This window comes from Hevea brasiliensis, chromosome 13 (assembly GCF_030052815.1).
Source record: "Hevea brasiliensis isolate MT/VB/25A 57/8 chromosome 13, ASM3005281v1, whole genome shotgun sequence".
Classification (NCBI taxonomy): domain Eukaryota; kingdom Viridiplantae; phylum Streptophyta; class Magnoliopsida; order Malpighiales; family Euphorbiaceae; genus Hevea; species Hevea brasiliensis.
In genome coordinates, this window is record NC_079505.1 from 24,315,317 (window position 1) to 24,323,544 (window position 8,228).

At 34.0% G+C, this 8,228-nt stretch overlaps 1 pseudogene; it reads right to left on the reverse strand.

The window, feature by feature from the left end:
• Window positions 1-1,338: 1,338 nt before the first annotated feature.
• Window positions 1,339-5,794, reverse strand: LOC110665854 (choline monooxygenase, chloroplastic-like; annotated as a pseudogene).
• Between the last annotated feature and the right edge of the window lie 2,434 nt (window positions 5,795-8,228).

Sequence of the window (8,228 nt, forward strand, 5' to 3'; positions counted from 1 at the left end):
TTAATGGTTAGCTATTTATATATTGATTTAAAGCAGAAATATTTGGTCAAAATAGTTGTTAAATTAAATATTAAATATAAAAATAGTTGTATCATCTTATTATTGACCCAAGTCAAAACGCTCACTCAACCTTTGAAATGTAGAAGTTAACTTTTCATGAACCACTCCCTCAACCTCTAAAAGCTAGTGTTAATACTATGCCACTGAACAATATAAATAAGAGAGAAGTCAAAGTACTAAATGTTACTTTAAAAACTATTACCAAACAGGACCTTAATGTAACCAAACTACATAGAGCATGAAAGATGCTACAAATTAGGGATCTCTAGTTTTTGATTCTAATCAAATTGAACTAGATTAATTCAAATTTTTTCTTTTTTTTTAATTATTAATTTTGGTTTAATTCATTTTTATAAAGAAGTTTTAATTGTTCAATTTGGTTTAATTTATTTAATCAAAAAATCAAACTAACTGAACCAACTAAAATTTAAAACTCATAAGTGAGCTTAAACCTTAAGTGTAGCCCCATGTTTGCCCAGCCACAATAGGCCTTGTCGTAGTGTTAAGTCTCCATCTTCAATTGAATCATTGTTCTACTCTATAGACTTGTATTTGCCTCCCTCACCCACCCTCGTCCCTTGCCCTTGACTCTTTGTTTACATCCAATTGCCTCATTCCCTCCCTATCAACTGTCTAACTGCTTCCCTCACCCTCGATCTATCTGTCTCACCTTGTCCCTCACTGTCTCTATCTGTCTCACCAACGCTCAGGCTCTCTTACCCTCGCTCTCTACCTCACCCCTGCCTTTTGCTCCTTGTCTCATTGACATCATCTAGCCTCTCTCTCTCTCTCTCAACGATTCCTTTGTCATTTGGTCAGAGTTTCAGTGGTTTGTGATTATTGGGTTTTGTTCAACTATTGACAAACTTATTGAAACTTTTGTGATTTTTGGGTTCGATTAAAAAAATGATGAATTAAACTAAATTAAACCAATTTAATTCAATTTAATTCAATTCTTCTATCTATTTTCATTTCATAAGATTTTGATACAGATCGATTGGGTTTGGTTTGGAACTGAAAAAATTGATTGCACACCCTACTTGCAATTATTTTGATTGTCTTCATCTTATAGTATCAACAATAAAATCGATGTGGAATTCAAATCGCTTGTATAAAACCAAGTGCCAAGAACTTGATGTATTTGATATTTCGTGCACAAAAAGTGGGGGGATTGAGTACTTGAAGATCTTGCCTAATCTTGTGAGTGCATGATTGTACTTGATACTGAATTAACCAAAACTTGAACCCGTGAAACTTGTGATTAAGGCATCAGGACACTCACATTTTAATATTATCCTGAAGCAATTGGTGGAAATGATGCATAGCTTTCGCAAATGTGGGAGCATATCTACCACTACAATATGCTGGAGATTCAAGCCCCCTCTGAACGACTTCACAAAGCGTAATATCCTCTATTTGCAAATCATGTATGAAACTTAAAAGATCTGCAACATAGCCAGTAATTTTACAAGAAAGAACTGTAGTCTATCTATACCTATACTCTTTCACTATTTGCTAGACTCCTTTCAATGAAAGCTTTGTCATCCTAAGGACACATATTCATACAAATATCATTAGAATGGATTCTTGTTAATTACATTCAGTAATTAATAGCACACATGCCAACAAATCAAGAGATAATAACTTTGTCCTTGGCACATGAAAAACAAATATTTAATCCATGCTAGTTTGAACCTAGAACATCGGTGAATACTTATTTTTTGACAAAAAAAACAAGGGGAAAAATCCCTGAAATGCCCTTCTCTACGCGAAATTATATAATAAAGCGGTTATTCCATGTTAGCATTTGACCTGAAATGGCAACCCAATAGTAGTTAGACATGCGCAAATGTAGTTACTATTTTTTAATAAAAAAAAATTGTAATGTGGTTAAAAATTTTTGGGACCTAACCATGTATACATGTAAACCTATCCATGTATACATGCCCATTCATTATTGGGTTGCCATTCCATGTAGGATCCTACATGGAATAACCGCTTCTCTGTATAATTACTTCTTCTCTACATCAGAAGTGATAACAATTTGAGCATGTGTTATTGGTTAAAACCAAAGCAACTACTCAGTTTGGCATCTGAGAGAGAGAGAGAGAGAGAGAGAGACAGAGAGAGATAGAGAGAGAGGTAGTCACAATATTTATAGATCTTAAATATTACACAGTGCAAAATTAGTAAACTTGAGATGGTACCTTGTGATAAGCTTCGATAAAGTAGTCAAATATCACTTGGCATTTCATGGGTCCGAGAGGGAGCACAGGGTCAGTGTCCATCCAAGGTCCATATCTGTAAAACCCAGAAATGGTTCAGCATACAAAAGAATGGGAACAACAAATAAACCAGTCATTATTACAACTTCCACCCAATTATGTACCTGTTAATCATGAAATTAGGATAAACGAAAGCATATAAAGCTTTTGATCCAAGCCGACCAAAATCATCTTCACTTCTAGTTGAGCCACCTTCACATCTTTGGATACCGACCTTTTCGTATATCTATCTCAAAAAAAGTAGTAATTTAGGTGGAGGACAACTGCACTTACAATGAAATGTCACTATATATATATATATATATATATATATATATATATATGATGCTTTTATATAATAAATTGGGTTAATTTCAATAAAAGTCATTTTTGTCACTGAATTTCAATTTGTATTAGCAAAATTGCTCAAACCTTGATTTTGATTCAATAAGATTGCTTCTACTAAATTTTTGTAGACATTTAGCCAAATTCTTTATGTGATGATAAAATATAATAGCTCTAAGCCTACAAAAATATATTTGAAAATTTTTACTTGGTTATCATGTAAAAAAATATTATTTATATTTTATCAAAATCTAGCACTGATGAATTTATCAAATCAAATTAAATTTGGGTGATCTGTATCATACAAATTGAAATTCAGTGACAATGTTGAAATTGGAGATAAGTTCAATGACCATGAGCGCAAGTCATGGCAGTCTTCTAGATCTATCATAATCAAATGCTACAATTGATATAACAAAAACAAAATGTTCAAGAATGACAAGGAAGCACGAGATGCGTACTATGGTGGAGTAAGAATCAAGCTTCAAACCAGATGCCAAAGCTTTATGTGCACATGGGACATGGTAGCCACCATCTAAGTAGTTGTCGCAAAACACCTGAAAGGAGGAAGGGGAATCAGCAGTCCATGAAATTAAATTATACAGTGCAATTAATGGATATTAATTTCAGTGTCTTAAGTCTATTGTAGAGTTAGCTCATTGCCACGGACAAGGAATAGATGAATTAATTCACTGCAAGAAAACATAAAGGAGTTAAACTGGAAGGGCCCACATTCACCTTGCATAAAGGGTTTCCTGTCTAAAATTATTTTTATTAAAATCAGATGCTGAAATTCAGTACACCTATATTTAAGCATCTTACCTTCAAGTTACATTCAGTATCGTATACACGTCTACAAACATAACTCAAAGGAGAATCAACTCCATTGGTTTCGAGTGTATCAGAACAGCTACCAAGCCATTCATTTTCCACCATATTGCCATCAACTTCCTGATGAGGTGAATTCACTCTGACCACGCTGAGAAGAACTAATGGCCCCCAAGCAGCTACATTTAGTGGAGTGAGCCCAAACTCCTATGCTCCAAGGCAAGAGAAATTAACTAAATTATCCAATGATTCTAAAATTGCCATACATTAATGGAAATTGATTACTACTATAGCATTTTGCATACAATTACATTGAAATTTTGCATCCCTGTTATTCTTGTTGCTTTAAGAAGTGCTCCATCTAAACCATAAGTCCAAGCCTGCATAAAAAGAATGGATACACATTAAAACCCTGAAATAGCTTATTATAAGAATAGTAATGCTAAACTGCAGTATATTTATATGCAAAGTGAACTCAATTCCTTCAGTTACGAAGTTATGGTTTAATGGGTGGGGTTGGAGAATGAAATGAAAAGAACACGAGATGTTACCCATGGTAACTTCTTAAATTCTTAAATTCTAGAGACATGAAAGGTTGTAAACAGTCATATACCATGTGCTAGACTGCTAGTGAATAATGTAAAGCTTGGCTGGAGGAAAAGAAAATGTATGATAGAAAATGGACCAAGAAAAAAAACAAATACCACAGTAGCACAGCCTAACATTGCTCCCACCAGTTAGATGATGTAGCAGTTGACGTTAGAATTCATCAATCCATGTCAACTACATAAGCAAAATTAGAAAATTTAGCAACTAAACAATGTTCTAAAAGTTGTTCCTAATCTAAGATGAACCATGATGTTTTGGCAATGATCATATATATATATATATTCTTTTCCCCTAGTATAATTGGAAAAATGGAAGGAGCAAGACATATGACATGTCACAAGCCTTTTCCACCGAATGCATCTCTCCATAATATGAGGTCTTGTAAACCATGTATCCTGATCGTTAAACTTTGAACATCATTTACCTATGATATGAATTTGCCATATACTCATTATTAACAACATGGTGAATCACAAAGCATTATTGCAAGATATATATATAGACACACACACACACACACACACACACACACACACACATATATATATATTAAGCTGAACCTATACTATTCTTTGTCTACAATCAAGATTAAAAAAATTGCAAGAAAAGGGGCTGAGCGAATTCCACAATGTTTGCATGAAGCAGCACAAGTAAACTCCAATGGTAAGGGCATGCAAAGCAAGGCTTTTTCCCACTTCCTCATGCAAGAAGAGAGCCATGATGGCGGCACACATTGTAAAAAGCATGAACCTTGCCATCATCATCTCTACACACAAGAAATTATACATTTCCAATTCTGCCAAAGCAGATCCTCTATTAGGTTCTAAGAAAAAAGGGGACAAAGATATGTTGTAATGCATACAAATGGAAGTCATATTCAAGCGTTTCCCTTTCTTCTTCTAAGAACCGAATGGAGCCCGAATGATTAGCAACATTCAAATGTAAGCATACTGAAAGAAACCAAGAAAAATAAAAAAAATAAAAAGAACTAATTTTTCTACCTATATAAATGTGCCTTCCAGTGAAAAAGTCACGAGGATCCTTTATGTGTTCAGTGTATCCTGAAATTCAATATACAACCCAAAAATTGGTAACTAAGATTCTACTTCCCCTGTGTTATGATATGTTTGATGTATGCTAATCGCTAGGAGTTGAAGACTCTATGCATAATGAAAATACAAGGCAAACCCAATTAAGATTTGAATTGAATTTAGTCTTAAATTGCCTTATTTGATAAAATCATAACAAATTATCAAATTCCTTGTGTTATTACATGTTCTAAGCAACTTGAGACTCTTTTCAAAAAAAAAAAAAGAAGGAACTAACCAACAGCCTGCCATCCTCCATAGAAGACACGATGGAGCTCATAATCGTAAAATGAAGGGTCGGTGTACCAGAAGCTGGGTGGAGTCACGGCTTTCTCTATAGGGATACGAGGGTCAAATTCATCGACTAGTTTCTGACAATGAGTATGGAGAGAGCTTGGATTGTGAAGAACACAGCATAAGACCTTGAAGGGCCGATTTTGAGCGAGAATTGGACTATGAGTTTTAGGTTGAAGCCTGCGACTGGTGATGAGCTTCAAAGGGATCACTGCAGTGGCGATGGCCATTGTCTTCGCTACGACGGTTGCTTCAAAGTAAACAACATCGATATTCCAGTGTACTCATGTGTCCTTCAGCTCTGGTTTTGGCGTTCCTCTGCCTGGAAGCATGAAAAACATAAGTTGATGATTGAATTTCAAAATTTTTCATTTAGGGTCACATATATAATGTAAGATTCATTTTTATTTATTTGATTTCAATGATAAATAGCATATTAAAACTCTTTTAATATATTTTTGGATCTATATTTGTCATTTAAGATTTTAGAATTAATCAGATTAATTATTAGAACCCTAGATTTGATAAAAAACAAGTGCACTAACCTCTTGATGCACTGCAGTGTGTTTGCACCTTTGGAATGCATCTTTAGGATACCAGATGTTGTCCCTCTAGCTTGTCCACACCAAGATCACCTATGGCAGCCCTTGAACAGCTTCTAAAGCTTTTTCTATGAATTAGAAAATCAAGTTTTACCTCTTGAGAGATTACAGATGTAAACAGGACACTGAAAACGATTTCTAGTATTTTTAATTCAAGAGATTGTTTGCTAATCTCTTTGAATTGATGAGATATGAAGAAGAAGAGAAGGGAGAAGAGCCTTTGGGTGGCGCACCAATGAGGAGCAGCAGCTTGTGTATTTTGTTCTTTCATCCTTACACTTATATAGCTAGGTCACCACTTAGAACCCTTACCACATGTCACCTTTTAATTAGCTCTAGGTTTAATTGACCCAATCACATTGTGCCAAGTGTCAAACCTATATTTAATCTTGACTTTAATCATCTTACATGATTAAAAGACATTTGGCAAGCTTATGTGTAGTTTCATGTGTCACCATCTCATGGTGCCACATATCATCCTGTGAAATGACCAAAATGCCCCTGTGTCTTAATTTTGAGTTCTCAATCTAAAATAATTATTTCTCTTACTCTAATCAATTTATATCAAATATAAATTAATTAATTAATCTCTATTAATTAATTTCTCATTAATTAAATTCATATTTAAACACTTTAAATATAAATTTAACTTATACTATACATCCAATAACCTAGATTTGGTTTTAAGTCATGCTAGAGACTTTGCAATCTAATTGCAAACCAAACCTATTTAATTAATCAATTAAACTCTTTAATTAATTAATTAAATCATTTTTAATTTGGTGATTACTTGTGTATGTGTGTGACTTACTAAGCTCATCACTAATTAACAATGAGAGATGATATCAACTCTTAATATCATCAGAACTCTTTCTTACCATAAATGATTTCTCTAAATCATATTATGCACCTCATAGACCATGGTTAACATCTAGCATAGCATGTCATGGCCACCCAATCAGTAATAAGGTTTACCTTAAATGAACCTTTAATCATATGTTACCATGCATTAGAATCTCTCTGTTACAAAATCCCAATTCGAGCTGGAGCATGGTTTATGTCAAACCCCATCTACTATGAATATTATGTTCTCTTTTAATTCCAATTCTTGATTAAAAGATTTTTCTCATCAGAAACTCTTTTCTGATTAAATCTATCTGTCCTGGCCAGGAACTAGAAACATCAAGAACAATTAAATGAACATAGGATTTTATCCCTATTTACTTAGAGGAATAGATTACATCTTGATCAACACCTACCTCCATATATAACTAGTAGGAGCCAACACATGTCCATATACCCATACACAGTACAAGTATGAAAGCAGTATCAAACTCAAACTACCTATATACAAGATAACTGTGCTATCTCAGGTCTAAAGATTATATACACTGATATGATTTATGACAATGCATTGACAAGAGTAAACTCCATATGCTTATCATAAGTGTCACTGGTTCGGCCTACTTATCATGTATAAGTGCCTATCATGTTTGTTATATGGCATGAGACTCACCATTTCATCTTATTTATATCTCATATAAATAACTTGGGAACAAACATGAATACAATCTTTCTGGATAAGTCATGCCCTTATTGTGAAGTATCCTTGATTATGAACCTATTTATGATACTATGTGCTAGAAATACTGTCACTCATATTCTCAACAACTTAAGAATAAAATTTCTAACAAAATATCAATGGACCTTTTCTATTACACATAAATATATTATGTAAATGGAAAAGTGAAAATGCCTTTTTTTTTATTAATAAAAGATGTACAAGATACATACTAAATGATATGCTCTAGGGCATACTACTAACAATCTCCCACGAGCACTAGAGTCATTCATTACAATATCTTAGACCCATCTTCTCAAGATGTTAGTCTAGCTGAGTCTGTGACATAAGCTTAGTGAATGGATCAGCTGGATTTTCAGCTGATGCTATTTTCTGTATGGCTACATCGCCTCGCCCAACTATTTCTCTAATAATGTGGTAGCGCCTTTCTATGTGTATGGATTTCTAGTGAGACTGGGGTTCCTTAGCCTGTATGACTGCTTCATTATTGTCACAGTGAAGTGGAACTGCTGACTCAATGGAAGGAACTACTGTGAGTTCTATCATGAACTTCTTT